Below are 19035 nucleotides of genomic sequence, written 5' to 3'. Positions count from 1 at the left end.
CTGCCAAATAGTGAAAATAAAGTCTAACAGAAGGTAAAAAAAATTTGAGCAAATTAGGGTTTCGCTCTGATCAGAGGCTGGTGAAGCAATATTTATAAATTGCATTTGACTTGAGCAACATCATATACAGTCTAAGAAGCTGTTTGTCTTCAATGGGCTGCCAGCACATCCGCAGTTGTAACCACCTTTGTCCCCTGACCTATGGGTGTTGCAGCTGAACTATTGTGTGTTAAAAAAACTAGCAGAAACATGGACAGCTGGGGGGACAGCTGTTCAATGTCAACACAAGCTGTGCACACGCCAACCACATGTTGTGCGATGCTGATGCTGCAAAATCCTAATGAACTGTTTGATGGGCTAATCTTGCCAAACTGAGGGCTGGACAGGTCGACTCCCTCAAAGAACTGTCTGCAGATGTATACATTTATATTTCTTCCCCAGCCTCCCATTATCTGTTTGTCAGGCATTATGAATCATTAGATGAGCATGCAATATTCAGTTGCTGATTTTATTGGCTTTTTTATGTTTAGGTGATTGAACATTTCTTTTAACTTCTGAATAAATTATATTACCTTTTCATCTCACGAACAAAGCACATTTCAGTGTAAAAATGCTTTTATGTGAAACGTTCACAGCTAAACGGTGAAGGTGTTCACAATAGAGAAATTAAATCCATCTTCGGACCAAAGTAAAGGGAAAATTAGATGTGTGGTTCTGTGTTTATTCATTTGCTGACCAACAATGTGTATGTGTTGATGTGTGTGTCTTTTGAATTGTGGCCAGTTAATTCCAGTAAATATTTTCGAGGATATAACCTGCCAAGAAATTAAAAAAAAAATCTAAACTGAAGCTTGATAATTTGAGGCAGAATGGCGATGAATGCATGCCACACCTTTTAGGGTAAACTGCTGGGTCCCAATCAGGTTTGCTTTATCCAGCAGGGTGGGCCACAAAGCTCCTAACTTTGAATTTTGTCAGATTATGGTGTCAAAAGCTTTATTGCTTCCCCTGTCACCTGTCCTAAAAACCTCGGCCCAGACAGCATGTGCATTTGTTTTGGAATGAAATAACTATCAGTATATGTCAGATCACTGTCTCTGTCTGCTCCAAATACAAACTGAGACAGCAATTGCTGAACGCACGTACCACAGCACGGCAATGGGGGGGGGGGGGGGGGTTTCAAATATAAAACAAAAAGGAAACATAAAATATGAATCAATTTGTTTGAGTATTAAATACATTTTTCACAGGTATGAGAAATCCATGCATCCACATTGATTATGTGACAAGAATGAGTTGATGAAAATTAGGAAGCTGATTGCATTGAAAAGGATGAACTAACTATTAGTCCTCAGATATGTTTACTTTGTATCTACCTGTTAATTTCACTTTAAAACAAACAACAAAACATATGACTCGCATAATTATATGTGAGGTTTCTACATATTTTTACCCTGTTAAAAGGGTTTTTTGTAGTTTTTCCTTACTCTTGCTGAGGGTTAAGGACAAAGGATGTCACACCCTGTTAAAGCCCTATGAGATGAATTGTAATTTGTGAATATGGGCTTTACAAATAAAATTTGATTGATTGATTGATTGATAGGTGGTTCCTAAAAGATGTAATCTCCAGTTCTTGTCATCCTGGAAACACAGGGTGACAGTGTCTGTTATGTCCGTTGTTTCATTGCATGCTAGAGAAAAGCTTGAAATGTCCTTTAGTGTTTTCTTAAATGTTATGCTATACCAGTAAAATTAACTTCAAGACAGAGTTTTCTGTTTCAAGCACCTACACAGCAAAAGGCTCTTTCCCAAATTCTCCTTCTGAAAATATTATAGCTTAGCTGTTAGATCTATCACCACAAAACCTACCAGCATAATATTTTCTCTGTCCGTATGAGGTCTTGTGTTTTAACTCAATCCAAGATCATTTGTCCTTGAACTCATCTAGTGTAGCTGCATGTTTCCAGCTGAAATAATTCTGAGATTGACCTTTCCTGTCTGGTTCACACTGGTTTGTGTTAAACTTCAACAAAGAATAATATCTTGACCCACAACATTAGGCATAAATCCTTTTCTTTTGGAAGGTTGCAATGAGGCTTGTTAATGATAATTGTTATAAGTGTTTGTTATGTTCACATTACTCATTATGTTGACCTGTCAATCAACCTGAAGATTATATAAGCCTACCATTTTATGCTATGTTACTATTTTTTGCTTCAATTGCCGAAATATAATTACTGTAATGAGACGTTTTTATCAATTGCTTTTTTAGTATTTATGAAACATTTTTTCTTGTAAGCAGCATGACCACACATTCCCCACCCCTGGTCTTAACTTGAAGCTTCATTAAACCTTTTCCATTAAAGGGACATGGTGACAATGTAACAATCTTTAATTTAAACGATTATTTTTTTCCACTGGTACATCTATCCGATTGACAGCAGAACTAGGGTTCTTCTGGAGTTGTGTGTCTACCAGATGAATGTCCAATATCTGGCAAAATCGAACTAGAAACATATTTGGCTCAGTTAAGTTATGATGAGAGCCCCTTGTACAAAGCTGTTGGGTCAAATGTATTTTAATAAAGCAAACTAACAACCAACTAACAAAAGAAGCATCAAATTATTCCTTGTTATGAATGCAACATTCTTCTACCCCTCACAGCTAGATGGCACTGCAGCTGCATAGTTGACAGTTCTCTGCTGGGGTGTTGGCACATTAAACATTCATTTTAAATTATTTAATTGTGATTGTTTTACAATGGTTCATTTACCAAGTGAAGTAGATTAAAAGTTCATTCAAAATCAGTGCTTTGACTCTAAGAGGGAGTCAACCGTATAATCACCTGCTTCCATGAATGAAATGTCTGACTTTTGAGCAATGATCATTATTCAAAAGTTATTTATAACAGACTCTTATATGAGCTGCTTTGTGCAGTCTGCTGTTGTTTCATTAAAGTGACAGAGGCAGAATGTATTTTATGCTGATGTTTATTAATGCTGAGTAATGAATACTCAGCTGCTAATGTGCTTAGCATCTTTAACAGACTGAAAGTTTCCAATGCAACTAATTCATGTCAGATACAACAAAGACACCACTTGCAAACAAACCACATGTTCAGTCTTGCGGGATCCACACCATTACAGTTATTTCATGTAAATATTTATTAAAGGTTCAGCACTTATAGTGCTATGATGAATTTGAACTTCTTGTGAAAAAAGTGCACCAGCTTCTGTTTGAGTTAAGTTATATAATTTAATTAAAAATCAGTCTCAAATCATCACCACTCAGTCATCGTCATCCGCTTATCCGGGGTCGGGTCGCGGGGGGAGCAGCTCAAGCAGGGGGCCCCAGACTTCCCTTTCCCGGGCCACATTGACCAGCTCTGACGGGGGGATCCCGAGGTGTTCCCAGGCCAGTGTTGAGATATAATCTCTCCACCTAGTCCTGGGTCTTCCCCGAGGTCTCCTCCCCACTGGACGTGCCTGAAAAACCTCCCAAGGGAGGCGCCCAGTGGGCATCCTTACCAGATGCCCGAACCACCTCAGCTGACTCCTTTCTAAGTAAAGGAGCAGCGGCTCTAATCCGAGTTCCTCACGGATGACTGAGCTTCTCACCCTATCCCTAAGGGAGACGCCAGCCACCCTTCTGAGAAAACTCATCTCGGCCGCTTGTACCCGCGATCTCGTCCTTTCGGTCATCACCCAGCCCTCATGACCATAGGTGAGGATAGGAACGAAGATCGACCTGTAGATCGAGAGCTTTGCCTTGCGGCTCAGCTCTCTTTTCGTAATAACGGTGCGGTAAAGCGAACGCAATACCGCCCCCGCTGCTCCGATTCTCCGGCCAATCTCATGCTCCATAGTACCCTCACTCGCGAACAAGACCCCGAGGTACTTGAACTCCTTCACTTGGGCTAAGGACTAATTTCCTACCCGGAGTAAGCAATCCATCGGTTTTCTGCTAAGAGTCATGGCCTCAGATTTAGCGGGGCTGATCCTCATCCCAGCCGCTTCACACTCGGCCGCCAGCCGATCCAGTGAGTGCTGAAGGTCACGAGCCGATGATCCAATGAGGACCACATCATCCGCAAAAAGCAGTGACGAGATCCTCAGACCACCGAACTGCAACCCCTCCCCACCACGACTACGCCTCGATATCCTGTCCATGTATATCACAAACAGGATTGGTGACAAGGCGCAGCCCTGGCGGAGACCAGCACCCACTGAAAACGAAACTGACTGGCTGCCGAGGACCCAAACACAGCTCTCGCTTTGGGAGTACAGAGATTGTATGGCCCTGAGGAGAGACCCCCTTACCCCATACTCCCGCAGCACCTCCCACAGTTTCTCCCGGGGGACCCGGTCATACGCCTTCTCCAGATCCACAAAACACAAGTGGACCGGATGGGCATACTCCCAGGCCCCCTCCAGGATCCTTGCGAGAGTGAAGAGCTGGTCCGTAGTTCCACGTCTGGGGCGAAAACCGCATTGTTCCTCTTCAATCTGAGGTTCGACGATCGGCCGAACCCTCCTTTCCAGCACCTTGGAGTAGACTTTACCAGGGAGGCTGAGAAGTGTGATACCCCGGTAATTGGTACACACTCTCTGGTCCCCCTTTTTGAACAGGGGAACCACCAACCTGGTTTGCCACTCCTTTGGCACTGTACCTGACTCCCACGCGATGTTGAATAGGCGTGTCAACCATGACAGCCCCTCAACACCCAGAGCCTTTAGCATTTCTGGCTGGATCTCTTCAATCCCTGGGGCTTTGCCACTGCGGAGATGTTTGACTACCTCAGTGACCTCCACTAGGGAAATTGACGACGAAACACCATCAACCTCGAGCTCTGCCTCCAACATAGATGGCGTGTTATTCGGATTCAGGAGTTCCTCAAAGTGTTCCTTCCAACGTCCGACGACCTCCTCAGTTGAGGTCAACAGAGTCCCATCCTTACTGTACAGAGCTTGGATGGTTCCCTGTTTCCCCCTCCTGAGGTGCCGGATAGTCTTCCAGAAACACTTTGGTGCCGACCGAAAGTCCTTCTCCATGGCCTCTCCGAACTTCTCCCACACCCGCTGCTTAGCCTCCGACACGGCAGCAGCTGCAGCCCTTCGGGCCTGTCGGTACCCTGCAACCGAGTCCAGACGTTCCCAGTTCACCCGCACTACTCGTTTGGGCTTACCAGGTCTATCGGGAAATTTCCCCCATTCCCTGATCCAACTCACAACCAGATGGTGGTCGGTTGACAGTTCCGCCCCTCCCTTTACCCGAGTGTCCAAAACATGCGGCCTCAGATCAGAGGACACAATCACAAAATCGATCATTGATCTTCGGCCTAGGGTACTCTGGTACCAGGTACACTTATGAGCACCCTTATGTTCGAACATGGTGTTTGTTATGGATAATCCATGACTAGCACAGAAGTCCAATAACAAACGACCGCTCGGGTTTAGATCAGGGAGGCCGTTCCTCCCCACCACGCCTCTCCAGGTGTCTCCATCGTTGCCCACGTGGGCGTTGAAGTCACCCAGCAGAACTACGGAGTCCCCTACTGGAGTCCCATACAGGACTCCATTCAGGGTCTCCAAGAAGGCCGAGTACTCTGAGCTGCTGTTTGGTGCATACGCACAAACAACAGTCAGAGTTTTCCCCCCTACAACCCTTAGGCGCAGGGAGGCGACCCTCTCGTCTACCGGGGTAAACTCCAACACCGCGGCGCTCAGCCGGGGATTTATGAGTATCCCCACACCCGCCCGGCGCCTCACGCCCTCGGCAACTCCGGAGAAGAATAGAGTCCAACCCTTATCCAGGAGTACGGTACCAGAGCTGAGACTGTGCGTGGAGGTAAGCCCCACCAGATCTAACTGATAGCTCTCCACCTCCCTCCCTCCGGTTCCTTTCCCCACAGCGAGGTGACGTTCCACGTCCCATGAGCCAGCTTCTGCCGCCCGGGTCTGGTCCGTCGAGACCCCTGACCTTCGCTGCCACCCATGTGGCTGCGCACCCGACCCCAACGGGTCTTCCCCCAGGTGGTGGGCCCATGGGATGAAGAGAGGGGGGGTGCCACGTAGTTTGTTCGGGCTATGCCCGACTGGGCTCCGTGGCAAACCCGGCCACCAGGCGCTCGCCATCGAGCCCTCCGTCTGGGCCTAGCTCCAGACGGGGGCCCCGGGCTTCCTCCGGGCCGGGTCACATCTCCTCTTTTTCCGTTATTCATTGAGGTTGTTTGAACCATTCTTAGTCTGGCCCCTCACCTGAGACCACTCTGCCATGAGAGACCCTACCAGGAGCACAAGGCTCCAGACAACACAGCCCTCAGGTTCATAGGGACACGCAAACCTCTCCACCACGATAAGGTGACGGTTCCAGGAGAGGTCTCAAATCATGCAGACATGAATTCTCTATTCTATGGATCTCCAACTCCAAAAGAACACACAATGCAACATCAGATACCGAAATATTAGATGTATTAATATATAGACGTAATGTAGTAATTCTGCAGATGAGATCACATGTGTTTGTTTACAAAACACTGTTACCTGTGTAGTTGTGACCACGCTAAGAATCTCCTGCTGCGTTGACCATATGTGAAAGGCAAACCCGATAGAAACTCCAGAACCAATTCTGTGGATATTCAGTTCATGTCTGAAAATGGTCTAGGAGATCACATTTTTCCAGACATAAACTAAATATCCACAGAATTGGTATTTGGTAATTGGAAGTACTGTGTAGACCAACTGAACGACATTACGTTGTACTATAGCTGGATTTTCCTATTTGCATTTTGACATATTACATGTCTTAACTAGGTTATCTTACTTCTGGAAAAGTAGTTTGGAGCTTTGGCTTACTTTTAATCTTGTGTAGCTAGAACTTTATGATTCTCCTTTGACTTTCTATTTTGCCACCATAGTAACTGATCAAAACAGGGCTATCAACAGTTGCCTATATAACATATTTCATTCTAATCAGATTGTCAGGGCGGGCTTTATACGATGATGGACAGATGATCAATGGTAACGTAATCAACCACGTCATCAAAGTGCCCTTGGGTTGAATTCGTTTTCAACAAACATGCCTGCCGCTGGAGAGCTGAGATGTGTAGATGCTGCCATTGAGTCTGTTTTAGAAGACATCGACAGCACATTCATTTTGAAAGAGGAACAGAGAACGTGGAGGCGACGCCAAAGCACCGCGCTAATCCCTATCGCGCCGGCGCTTGGCTGTTCACACCTGACACTGAAGCAATGCTGAACAGCCGGGCAGCGCTAATAATATCACCCGTTGATCCAGTAGATTAAAAGCATATACTTACTTGTTGCTCCAACATAAAGCAACAGCGTCCCAACATGTGTCCTCCTTGGTGTTGTCTTATACAACATGTTCCGAGGATCATACAACTCCCTGTACTTCTCCACTTCAATTATTAATTTAATGTCATCCATGTTGAAGAACTTTGCTGTTTGCTCCGTTAAATGTCGGGTGTCGGGGGTAAATTACGTATTCTCCACTCAAGCTTATGTGGAGAATACGTAGCCCCCTCTCTCTTTTTAACTGTATCACTGCTTGTGTGGCTGTAGTGGATGGGCAGAGGGGGACATTTAATGTCATTGGTCAAATTAAAACTCCAGGACAACAGAAGGGGACTTCAAAGTATGGGATGCATATTTGATCATTTATATCATATAAAATATGTCATCAATATAGTTTAAGATCGTTTTTCAGTGTGTTTCCTGGTGCGATACGCTCGCGTCAAGCGCAAAAAATAGACTCGACGCTGAAACGATCGCTGCACGGTGTGAGGCAGCCTTGGCGCAGCGCGGTGCTTCAGCCTCCGCTGTGACCAGCACAAAGTTTTAACATGGGAGTGGATGGGAGCTAGCTGTTATTTAAGGCTTGGCGCTGCGCTGAAGCGTCGCTTCAGCATCGCTTCTGCGTCCGGTGTGAACCCGGCGTTAGTAAATAACTCACAATGCGTTGCTTAACATACGTCACATACTACGTTGCTCTGATTGGTTGTAGGTCTATCCAATTGAGCGAAGAGGAATTTTATTTCCTGGTCAGTTGGAACACGCTTCATAGGGGCTAGTGAGGCTAGTGAACAGCTGTAAGTCAGCAGCAGAGCTGTCATTTAAACGATCTGCTCTCAAACCCAACCTGACAGTACAGGCCCTGGGGTACTGCACTGTTCACTCTGTACTGTTTTTCTTCCTCCCAGTCGCAAAGTACTCCGTCGTCAGTCGTGCACACATTGCAGCATCACACATTGTGCAGGCAGATAGAGCAGGATGGTTAGGCTGAGGTCAACCTGAGTGCACTGTGACACAGTTTGAAAATAAGCAGAGGGAATTGTTTTGTGCACATCTTAGACAACATTTCCAATAAAGAGTCATGTACTGAATATCTGAACCACACCTGTCTGGCATTGTTCCTCTGCTCCTGGATGTGTTTCATTCTTGCTCTGGTGAGCCGCTGCTCTCTCTCTCTCTCTCTCTCTCTCTCTCTCTCTGAGTGTGTTGGGTTTCATTCATGATGAGCATCAGCATCAGATGTCTGCTTAATCTAGCTGCCAGAGAGCAATCAGAGGAGCCAGATGTGACATGAATAATAATGCCACTCATTGTTTTTTTTTAATGGTTGGTACATCTACGTAACAAATATTTTGTGTTACAGTTCTACTGTAGTGTGTACTTGGGTTTCATTCATCGTTTACATCTATCAACGGCTATTTATCTTTTTGTTTGTATTTATTGTTTTGTATCCTGCTTTATGCGTAGAATTATAGTTTTATAATCGAGACAATAAATTTATAGAATTGGATTGAAAGCAGACATAGCAGACATACAGACCCCGCCCTGTAAAAGTCTAACACAGCACTGCTGCAATAAGAGTAATACAAAACACACACACACACACATATACACGTACACATACACATACACACAAACACAAACACATACACACAAACAGAGTAAGAGGACACACCGAGCAGTGTGAGTAGGAGATGGTCCCCACCCCTGTCTGTCTACATTGCAGCAGTGCTGCAGTCAGACAAAGGGGAGCACAGGTTTCATAACAGGGCTGCAGCTGGTGTTACAGCAGCTCCTAGTGGTTGAACGTTTAATATGGTTTTGTATTTATATAGCGCTTTTCTAGTCTTGATGACCACTCAAAGCACTTTACAGTACAATTTTTTGCATTCACCCATTCACACAGACATCATACAGTGCATCTATTAGCAGACCTTTGTTGTTCTATGAGGGGAAATTCGGGGTTGCCCAAGTGTCCTTGGGCAAGATGCTGAAGATGGGGAAGACTGGGGATTGAACTGCCGACCTTCAGGTTGGAGGACAACCGCTCTACCCCTCAGCCACAGCCGCCCCAGAGACGTTATTCAAAACACAACTAACAACCACTAATTTACGGGACAGAATCCTCATGATGTTGTTGTTGTTACCAACCTGGCAGCATGCAGGCAGGCTGTGTTCTAGTATTAGTAATTGTTTTGTCCTTGAACTGATTGTTTGTGTTCAGGGCCACCAGCTCAAGCCTGCTCCCCCCCACTTAGACTCTTGTAATAAATTAACTTTTAAACCTTTCACCCCTTCTGTATCTTACATTTGGGTTCAGTGTAGTACTGGTAACAGAGGACCTAATTGTGTAAGGAAAATCCCTCTATGGTACCTCAATGAAGAAAAAGGCAAGACTTACGTAATTATCAAGCTTTTATTGTTAAATAAAGCTTGATAAGTAAGTAAATTAAACAGTATAACTAGAAGAATAATTAAATAAAGGAACACCATTGGGATCCTCAAGAGCCATCAACAAGACAGGTCTGTACCGTGTCAGGAAGCCAAGTGAGCTTCCTCCATAGACTTGTTAACTGACCCTAGCATAGCATGAGCTAGCTTGGCTAAAAGAGAACTGTCTAACTCTTTATGTGTTTTGTTTTAGTTTTTTTACTTGGATTTCTGTTATAAACTAGACTCCCAAGACAACCCCTATGACATCATGAGAGTCACCAAGGTAATCTAGGTTTCTCTGACTTGGTTGGTAGAAGCATTGATAAACAATATTATATAAATGCAACAAAAGTGTGTAGATTGGTTTTAACTTCTGAATCCTTCAGCTGCAGATCATTATTTTTGTGTGGGATTTTTTATTTTCTCTGGCAACTGAGTTAATTTTGTTTTCTTAAAACAACTTCACCAATGTTCAACCAAATGTTTGTGTGTATCTGTGTGTATGTATTTTCGTGTGTTGACAGCATTTGGAGGGGTAAGAGAGAAAACTAGCAAAGACATGAGACCTTTTTTTTATAATCCAGACATTGTTGACAAATGTGCTGGCAATGCAAAGTGTCAGATTAGGGCCTTTGGGGAGAAGGTGGTAATGGTGGTGGTATTGGACAAGGGAGGAGTTATGTCTCCCTTGAGGATGCAGATAAAGCTGACCTTTTTAGATGTGATTTTAACTATTTTGATGTGACTAAATGGGATGAGACAGAAGCTTGATGGATTATGTGGGGCTGCTAGCTACTTTTATGCAAAACAAGGGTTAACATTTTCACCTGCTCACCCACTTGAAGCTGCACCACAAAGCCTAAAAACGGCACAGAGGATTTGAACAGTTTTTACAGGGACATCACTTTAGTGTCGTGTGCTTGGAGCCTTCTTGCTAGGATTCTGCAATAATTATGCAGTTTCCTTTAACTATGCAACGTCTTCATAAAAGCCAATATTCTGTTATCTTATCTGCCACCAGATGCTGCAATGGTGCTCCCTCCTCACTACTGGTCTGGATGAAGTTAGGAGTAAGGAGCTTTACTGTATGCCATATCATTTTCATACATGACCTGTGAAGGAACTCCAGATAATCGGGTTTGGACCATCTAACAGTGGGATATTCTCTACCCAGGTGTGTTCACTATGCCAACAAATCCTCTTCCTTTGAGATTTTGGTATATTTAAGGCCTGAGCACTGACAGGCACTGACAGACAGTGAAGCCCTACTGAAATTGTAAGGAATATTATGATTATTTTTAGGCAAATGAATTGGCTTTTTGAGGGCTTTAACATCCTCAAATTCGTACCAAAATTTGCAGAAAAATTCGAAAATGTATGTATTCTGGAGGAATTTTCAATGGGCGTGGCTCAACGGTGCCCCCGAGACCCCTGGAACGTGTTCACATTGACTGATCTTCACAAAAATCGACACACAGGTTTATCATGACCAGACAAACAAAAGTCTATAGGTGCAATTTGAAAAACACAACAGGAAGCCTGCTGTATCAATATTTCCTCAGGGTCATAACGCCATCTAGTGATCAGTGTGAAAATGAAGTTCACGAATTCTACAATCCAGAGCAGTATGGTTGTCATCAGTGTTGGGAGTAACGGCGTTTAAGTATAACGGCGTTACTAACGGAGTTCTTTTTCAGTAACGGAGTAATCTAATTAATTACTTTTGTCATCGTTACAACGCCGTTATCGTTATTGATAATGTAAAGTGGCGCGTTACTACAATTTGGTTGAATGAAGCGTGCGGTTGTAACAAATCACCCTGTTCAAACCCCAGGGGAAATGCTCTACGCTTTTAATTTTAAGGACACGGGCGGACTCGACCCGCTGTGTACCTTGCGCGCTGCCCGACCAAGTTATTATAAACGAAAGATCCCTGGTTGGACCGATGACCTTGTTATTGGTCTAACCCCTAATTAAATAAATATAAATATAAACGAATTCGACACAAAAAGGTTGCGTATTATAAGTGTATGTAAACAAAACCCACATCAATCCCACATATCCCCGTGCTCGAGCCCGCAAACCATGGCGGCCCCGTAAACATGAACACGCTATTTACACACATTCAACACATCAATATTTCCCCCCCAGGTCCATTATATAATCCCCAAACAAAACGTCCCAAACAAAAATGCCTGCAGGTGAGCGAGGTGAGTGTCGCAAATAAATCAAACCAAGTCCACGCTTTCTCACCCCCTTCCAGTGCCCAGACAAAATGTTCAGTCCTTGAAGTAATCCGATACGCGACTCCCAGGCAATAATCCCGTTCGCTGAGAAAAATCCACGCAAGTCGTATAAGATCTTCTGGCACTCGAACCTCTGGCCGCACCGCCAGCCCGCAGCTCCAAAAAAAACACACACCTTCAGATAGACAGCCCTTGCTGGGATGTCACTTCCTCATATTTATCACATTTTGGGTTACATAAAACAATATGAAAACAAATAAATACCAAATGTTCTAAAATACTGTATATAGTGCTTTTATTCTTCAATCAGTTAATATAAACATCTTTGACGTCAAAGATGTTACAGAACGTAACAGCGTTATAAAACATGAAAAATAACGCCACAGTTACTTTGCTGAGTAACTAATTACTCTAACAATGTGGTAACTGAGTTACTAACTCAATTACTTTTTGGGAGAAGTAATTTGTAACTGTAACTAATTACTTTTTAGAAGTAACTTGACCAACACTGGTCGTCATCAACAATTTCTTGTAGCTGGAGAATAAACTGGAGAAGCTTCTCCATGAGGTTGGAATAATTATCCTAGATGTTTTTAATACACCCTGTCATTTGTCTTGTCATGATGATATACGACAGTATAAAAAAGAGTTGTTAAGTTTTTGTTTTTCCCCTTTATTGCTCACGTTTGTTTTGTTTCTTTAAAAGAACTAGTCTAATTAAAATCACCTTTTGTTTTAAAACTCTGCACCTGGGTCCATCTCCTTCCACATACCTTAACACATGGTCCATAATTAACCCCTATAGACGCATGGAACTGTAGCGTACAACCCCCAAGAAGTGATTCTCGAAGAGGGCATTATTCTGTACGAGTTCCTACTCGTGTTGTCCCTTTTGATGGACACAGGTTGATGGAACGGTTTACGCAAGAGCTTACACGTAAGAATACCTAGTTAAATGATGTATCTTTTTATTTTCAGTCGCTGTACATTTATAATTCTAGCAGTTCTCATTCAACCTGTCTGTATCTTAAAGACAATTAAAAAATATCTCCCTTATTTTATGATTTAAATTGTCCATAAAAGTCTTGACAAGCAGCTTTCAGTTATTGTGTTTATTAGATTAGCAATATTCCAGTTTAAATAACTTTTAAGGAAATCTACTTTGAGCTTTTGCCAGTCCCTGTAGTTTCAGAGATCATTTAGTTAATTGATCACATGACTAATATTTGTATCATCTATTGAAAACCTCACTTGGCCAGGGGAAAAAGACCACATAACCTCTCTCCTGAAGAAGAACCCTGCAGAGCGTCTCGGTACAAGTAAGTGGCAGCTTTCATCGATGATGGACATGTGGATGAATGCCTCCTGGTTCTGGATGCGCTACATCTCACAGGTATGAGACTAGTCTGGTGTACCACAAAGAAAAGGTCATGATTCAGAAGAGGTCTGGAGAACTGCATAAAAAGCTACAGATTCCCTGAAATGTGTGTTCTTGGAACAAAGGAAGATATTAGTGAGGCTAAGGAGGTGACATCTTAAGCTAGGTCTATTGTGTTGAAATACAAACAAAATGTTTAATTGTTGTTCTTCTTATCCAGGAGGAGTAACATGAGGTGAAGGACCATCCATTTTTTCAGAACCTCAACATGAACAATCTCCTGTGTGAGATTACTCTGTACATCCCCGAGTTGGAGTGTGGGGCCACCAGGTCTGAGAACGATAGTGAATAACATTATGTACGACGCTTCAGTTGTTGAATACTTTGAGCGAGATGAGGAGGATGATACATCTTTCACATCTTTGGCCTTCCGCCACCGAAAGGTGAAGATTTTATCCACTGCAGTTTGAGAGAAGTTGAAACTATCTCTTACTATTAGATACCCACTGATTCAAAATGACTAAGATAAATCAAGTTATTACTAAATTTGTGTGAATCACCAGTGTATCATTATTCAGGACAACAGTCTTAAAGAGCATGCAAATAGAGATTGTTGTGTGTTTTCTCACTCATGTTACAATTAATCCCTATCATGTTGATAAACTGCTTTTCTTTGAAACTTTCAGGCGAATGAAGAGAATGAAGACATGCCTTACAATGAGAGACATGTCACGGACGCTGCTGAAAGCCTTGATGAGGAGGAGGTCATGCCCCACAACGAAGGAAATGTTGAGGAGGCTGCAAGGATTCATGCCCTACTGTCGTATATTCGCTAGAGTAAATCATTTTGGCATGTGTTTAAAACATAATGACAGGCTTAAAGCTATAGTGCCTGTTTTCTGGACTCTAAGTCTTTTTAAATACTATTCCATATGTTTATCCTTAGTTTGCTCCCTTTTTGGAATGATCTTTGACCTAGGGAATAATCTCTGACCTGCAAATGGATGGGTAAAAAAAGGAATGTTCTCTAGCAGGCATCTTCAACTTTACGTACGAAAAATGCCCTTATTTAGTCAGATGCCCTATGTGTGATGACATTTTATCTCTAGTTTTGGGGTGAGCATCTCTTCTATAAGAATCCTTGTCAGGCATCGGCAAGTCAGACTTTCACGATTTGGCTTGTGATGTCTCCGGGTATACCATGGTGCCCGTCTGACCTGTGAAACTTCTGTGTAATAAACATATTATACAAACAAGAACGAGGGCCGCTGAGTTTCCTACATCAACGTCAACTTCAACAACAACATCGACATCTTGGCTGCATAGAATATACCATACTACAATGAAGGAAATGTTGAGGATGCTGCTGGCTGAAGTCATGCCTAATGCTACCAACACCATGAGGTCTCATTTAGCTACAGCTGCTTGAGATGGTCAGAGAATGTGACTCTACAATTCAGAGCGGTATGGTCAGCATCAACAATTTCTTGGAGCTGGAGAACAAACTGGAGAAGCTTCTCTGTGAGGTTGGAATAATTATAAAACTTGTTTTTTATCCAAGCTGTCATTTGCCTTTTCAGAAATGATATACTACAGAATAATACAGAGTTGTGAAGTGGTTTCTAACTAAAGGTGGTCTATGGACTTAGCTTTATTGTATGACGACATTGCAAATGTCATTGTATCAAAGAAAAATAATGCAGGGCTGTCAGAACAAAAACTGCTTTAATTTTCTTCACCCACACCTCACATTCTCCTACCTCATATTTTACTGCATGTTGTTTATTCCTTTATTTTAGTACATGTTTCTTAATTTGCATGTGTTTGACTTCAGACCCGCCCAGCCTGCAGTCCTCCTGTCTGAAAACCACAGAGTAGTGACTTTGAAGAAGAGCAGAATCTTGCTGGCGGCGACATTGGGTAAGTAAGATTCTTCCTCTCTGGGGCAAAGGAGACGAGAAGAGGAGGAAGAAAAGTCAGGAAGTGTAATGATAGACCCACTTTCAACATGCCATTTACTTAAACGTAGCATAAACTGTTAAAAATGCCAATGAAAGAAAAAAATTCAAATAAAACATGCTCACTTGTTTCTTCTGTGTTCTGTTTTTTCACTATAATAGAAAGGAAATGTTGAAAAACACACATTTGGATGGTGTTTGTTTTACCTCTGTCTGTTTGCTAGCAAGACACAAGTTAACTATTTGTTTTTGTCTTTAGGCTGATTAGCTGTGAACTGGAGGCACTGGTAGCTTAGTTTGTTCATCACCTCCACTAATGTTGCAAAATTCCAGGAATATTCAAAGTTGGAAACTTTCCATGGGAATATACAGGAATATACGGGAATAAACTGGACATTTTGCGTAATTTATACTAACTGTATTTACCTTGTCATATACAGAGATAAATATAAACATTTTGTTTCGTCATAGGCTGATTTGAGCCCTGAGGAAACTTTGGACACTTGACTCTATGCTTCTGCATCTTTGTGTCTTTCTTAACATAGGTCTTAGATTAAGATTAAGATACATTTATTTATCACAAACACATACACAGACATAGCCTTGATGCCAGACGAATTTAGCCCCGCCCACAACAATTGGGAAATTCGGTCTGGAGTTGCTCCGTTGGGGAGAAATTATGCCCGGTTTCGTAATCATCCAGACCAATCAGATTGTCAGGGCGGGCTTTATACGATGATGGACAGATGATCAACGGTAACGTAATCAACCACGTCATCAAAGTGCCCTTGGGTTGAATCCGTTTTCAACAAACATGCCTGCCGCTGGAGAGCTGAGATGTGTAGATGCTGCCATTGAGTCTGTTTCAGAAGACATCAACAGCGCATTCATTTTGAAAGAGGAACAGAGAACGTGGAGGCGACGCCAAAGCACCGCGCTAATCCCTATCGCGCGAAATGTTCTGTTTGTACAGACATTCGAAACAACTTAACCAAAATAACGAAACAACAATGTGACGCACACACATTCTAATTTCAAGATTAAACACTAGGAAGGAAAAGGTTGTTATTAATAATTTGTTTGAAGACATAATATCTGGCTAAACTGTTCATGTCCCCCCTCCTATCTTTATTCATTAAGAATTCAGTCAGACCCACACTAGCTAAAATATTGAATTCCTAACAGGTACAATAAAAGTATGTTTAAGGCTGTGATTCAAATGAGGGTACTGACATGAGGGTACTGCCATCTTTCCCCGGATGGGGTTCTATAGCCTTTGAGCTCTCATTTTAAAAAGCTCTGTCCCCTGATAGCCTTGATTCAGTTAAAAGGCGGGGCAACCCTAAACCAAGGGCTCTGTGATTTGGTGATAATTCACCTTGATGTTGGATGCCACCCACCAATAAACCAAACAAAGAAGAAGAAGTTAAAAGGCCCTTGTTAGAAGATCTCAAAGTGTGAGCAGGGTTATGTGGTGATAAAAGATCTTCTATGTCCTCCCCTCTACAATTAAATTTTTACATATTTAAAATAAACCATATAGTTAATGGAAGTTTCTTTGAGATAGTATCTTTGTTTCTAAAAGTTATTGTGTTTACTTGACAGAGTGATGCATCCTGCCACCACATATGACACTCGGTAAATTTCCACTGCTATGCGGATGACACCCAGTTATATTTGTCAATAAAACCTGAACAAAGTAATCAATTAACTAAACTTCGAACATGTCTCAAGGACATAAAAACCTGGATGACCCGCAATTTTCTCTTATTAAACTCAGACAAAACAGAGGTTATAATACTTGGCCCCAAACACCTTAGAGATGCATTATCTAATGATATAGCTGCGCTAGACGACATTGCCCTTGCTTCAAATGAAACAGTCAGGAACTTGGGAGTGATCTTCGATCCTGATTTATCCTTTAATAGTCACTTAAAACAAATTTCTAGGACCGCTTTTTTCCACTTGCGTAATATTTCAAAAATTAGACATGTCCTTTCACAAAAATATGCAGAAAAACTAGTCCACGCCTTTGTTACATCGAGACTGGACTATTGTAATTCATTATTATCAGGCTCCAGCAGGAAGTCGTTAAAGACTCTACAGCTTGTCCAAAATGCTGCAGCACGTGTCCTGACGAGAACAAAGAGAAGAGAGCACATTTCTCCAATATTAGCATCGCTACACTGGCTTCCAGTTAAATCTAGAATAGAATTTAAAATTCTCCTCCTCACCTTCAAGGCCCTTAATAATATAGCGCCTTTATACCTTAAAGAGCTGTTAATACCTTATAAACCCACTAGAGCACTCCGCTCCCAGAATTCAAGCCTACTTGTCGTCCCTAAATTCTCTAAAAGTAGAGTAGGAGCCAGAGCTTTTAGCCATCAAGCCCCTCGGCTGTGGAATAATCTACCACTTTCAGTTCGGGAGGCAGTCACCATCTGTTCGTTTAAAAGTAGGCTCAAAACCTTTCTTTTTGATAAAGCTTATAGTTAGAGCTAATTAGTGCGCCAGAACGTTACTTGTTCTATTTTATGACACATGACACACGGAGCTTCTCTTTCCAGCTTCTCCTTCCTCTTCTCCATCCCTATCCCCCTTCCCCGGAATCCCTTTGCTTTATCACCCGCAGATCCAGGGCCTCTGTGGCCGCACCATGGATTACGGTTTGTGGATCGCGCACCGGGGGTCGCGGTGTTGGATCCAGTGTGGCGGATTCTGAGTCATGTGGGCTGATTGTGGTGCTGGTGGCGGACCCTGTGTCGCGTTGGCATTGGGCACGGGCGGTGGACCAGGACCGCAGTGGTGGCTTGTGATGGGTCCTCCTGGTGGGCGGCGGTGGACGGTGACTGAGGACTGAAGTGGCGTCTGGTCTGGATGGTGGATCGTGGTCTAGATGGTTGCTGAGCATGGACTGTGCTTCATCAATGCTGCTAGAGACTTTGATTATTGATGATGTTCTCCTGCACGTGGCATCTATTGCACTTCTGTCCGTCCTGGGAGAGGGATCCCTCACATGTGGCTCTCTCTGAGGTTTCTACATATTTTTACCCTGTTAAAAGGGTTTTTTGTAGTTTTTCCTTACTCTTGCTGAGGGTTAAGGACAGAGGATGTCACACCCTGTTAAAGCCCTATGAGATGAATTGTAATTTGTGAATATGGGCTATACAAATAAAATTTGATTTGATTGATTGATATGACATATTCTCCTTACTCATATTTAGTTCCAAAAATATATAATTAAAAAATATGCATGTCCTGTCTTGTTTTTTTAAATTAATACTTTTCATTCCACCTGGACACAAGTACAGTTAAACCCTGTGGCTCACTGCTGCTGAGTCTCTGCATTGCTTTGGCTCCAGTGACATATGAATACCAGTAAATCTGCTGCAGTTGGGCTTCTGGTTTTCTTCTGTATTGTGACTTTAACTTATGCTCCCGTAGTGTTTCTAGTTTTTCTGTATAAGTAAAAGTATCAACGCTGCAAGTCTTTATTCTTTCTTCTTCTCAGCAAGTCCTCTCCTGTTTTCTCTTCTACTCTATTATTGCGCAGGAAGGCAACTTTGTCTAGTTTTAGCTGACTTGTAAACCCTAATACGATTAGTTTTAGTTTTCAAATACTTTATACACTAAACAATATATACTATTGGATTGCAGTTACTTTATAGTGTGTAACAAAAGTGCAGTAAATGTTTTGAATGAATGTG

The 19035-nt window shown here is 42.6% G+C and overlaps 1 long non-coding RNA gene across 1 annotated transcript; it reads left to right on the top strand.

The window, feature by feature from the left end:
* Positions 1 to 16967: 16967 nt before the first annotated feature.
* LOC133959021 (uncharacterized) lies at positions 16968 to 18520 on the top strand. Its single transcript, XR_009921759.1, has 2 exons — positions 16968 to 17783; positions 17896 to 18520. It is a non-coding gene; the product is annotated as an uncharacterized LOC133959021 (long non-coding RNA).
* The last annotated feature ends 515 nt before the right edge of the window (positions 18521 to 19035 follow it).

The sequence above is a fragment of the Platichthys flesus genome, chromosome 1 (assembly GCF_949316205.1).
Source record: "Platichthys flesus chromosome 1, fPlaFle2.1, whole genome shotgun sequence".
Classification (NCBI taxonomy): Eukaryota; Metazoa; Chordata; class Actinopteri; order Pleuronectiformes; family Pleuronectidae; genus Platichthys; species Platichthys flesus.
This window is presented reverse-complemented; position numbering and strand designations above follow the sequence as displayed.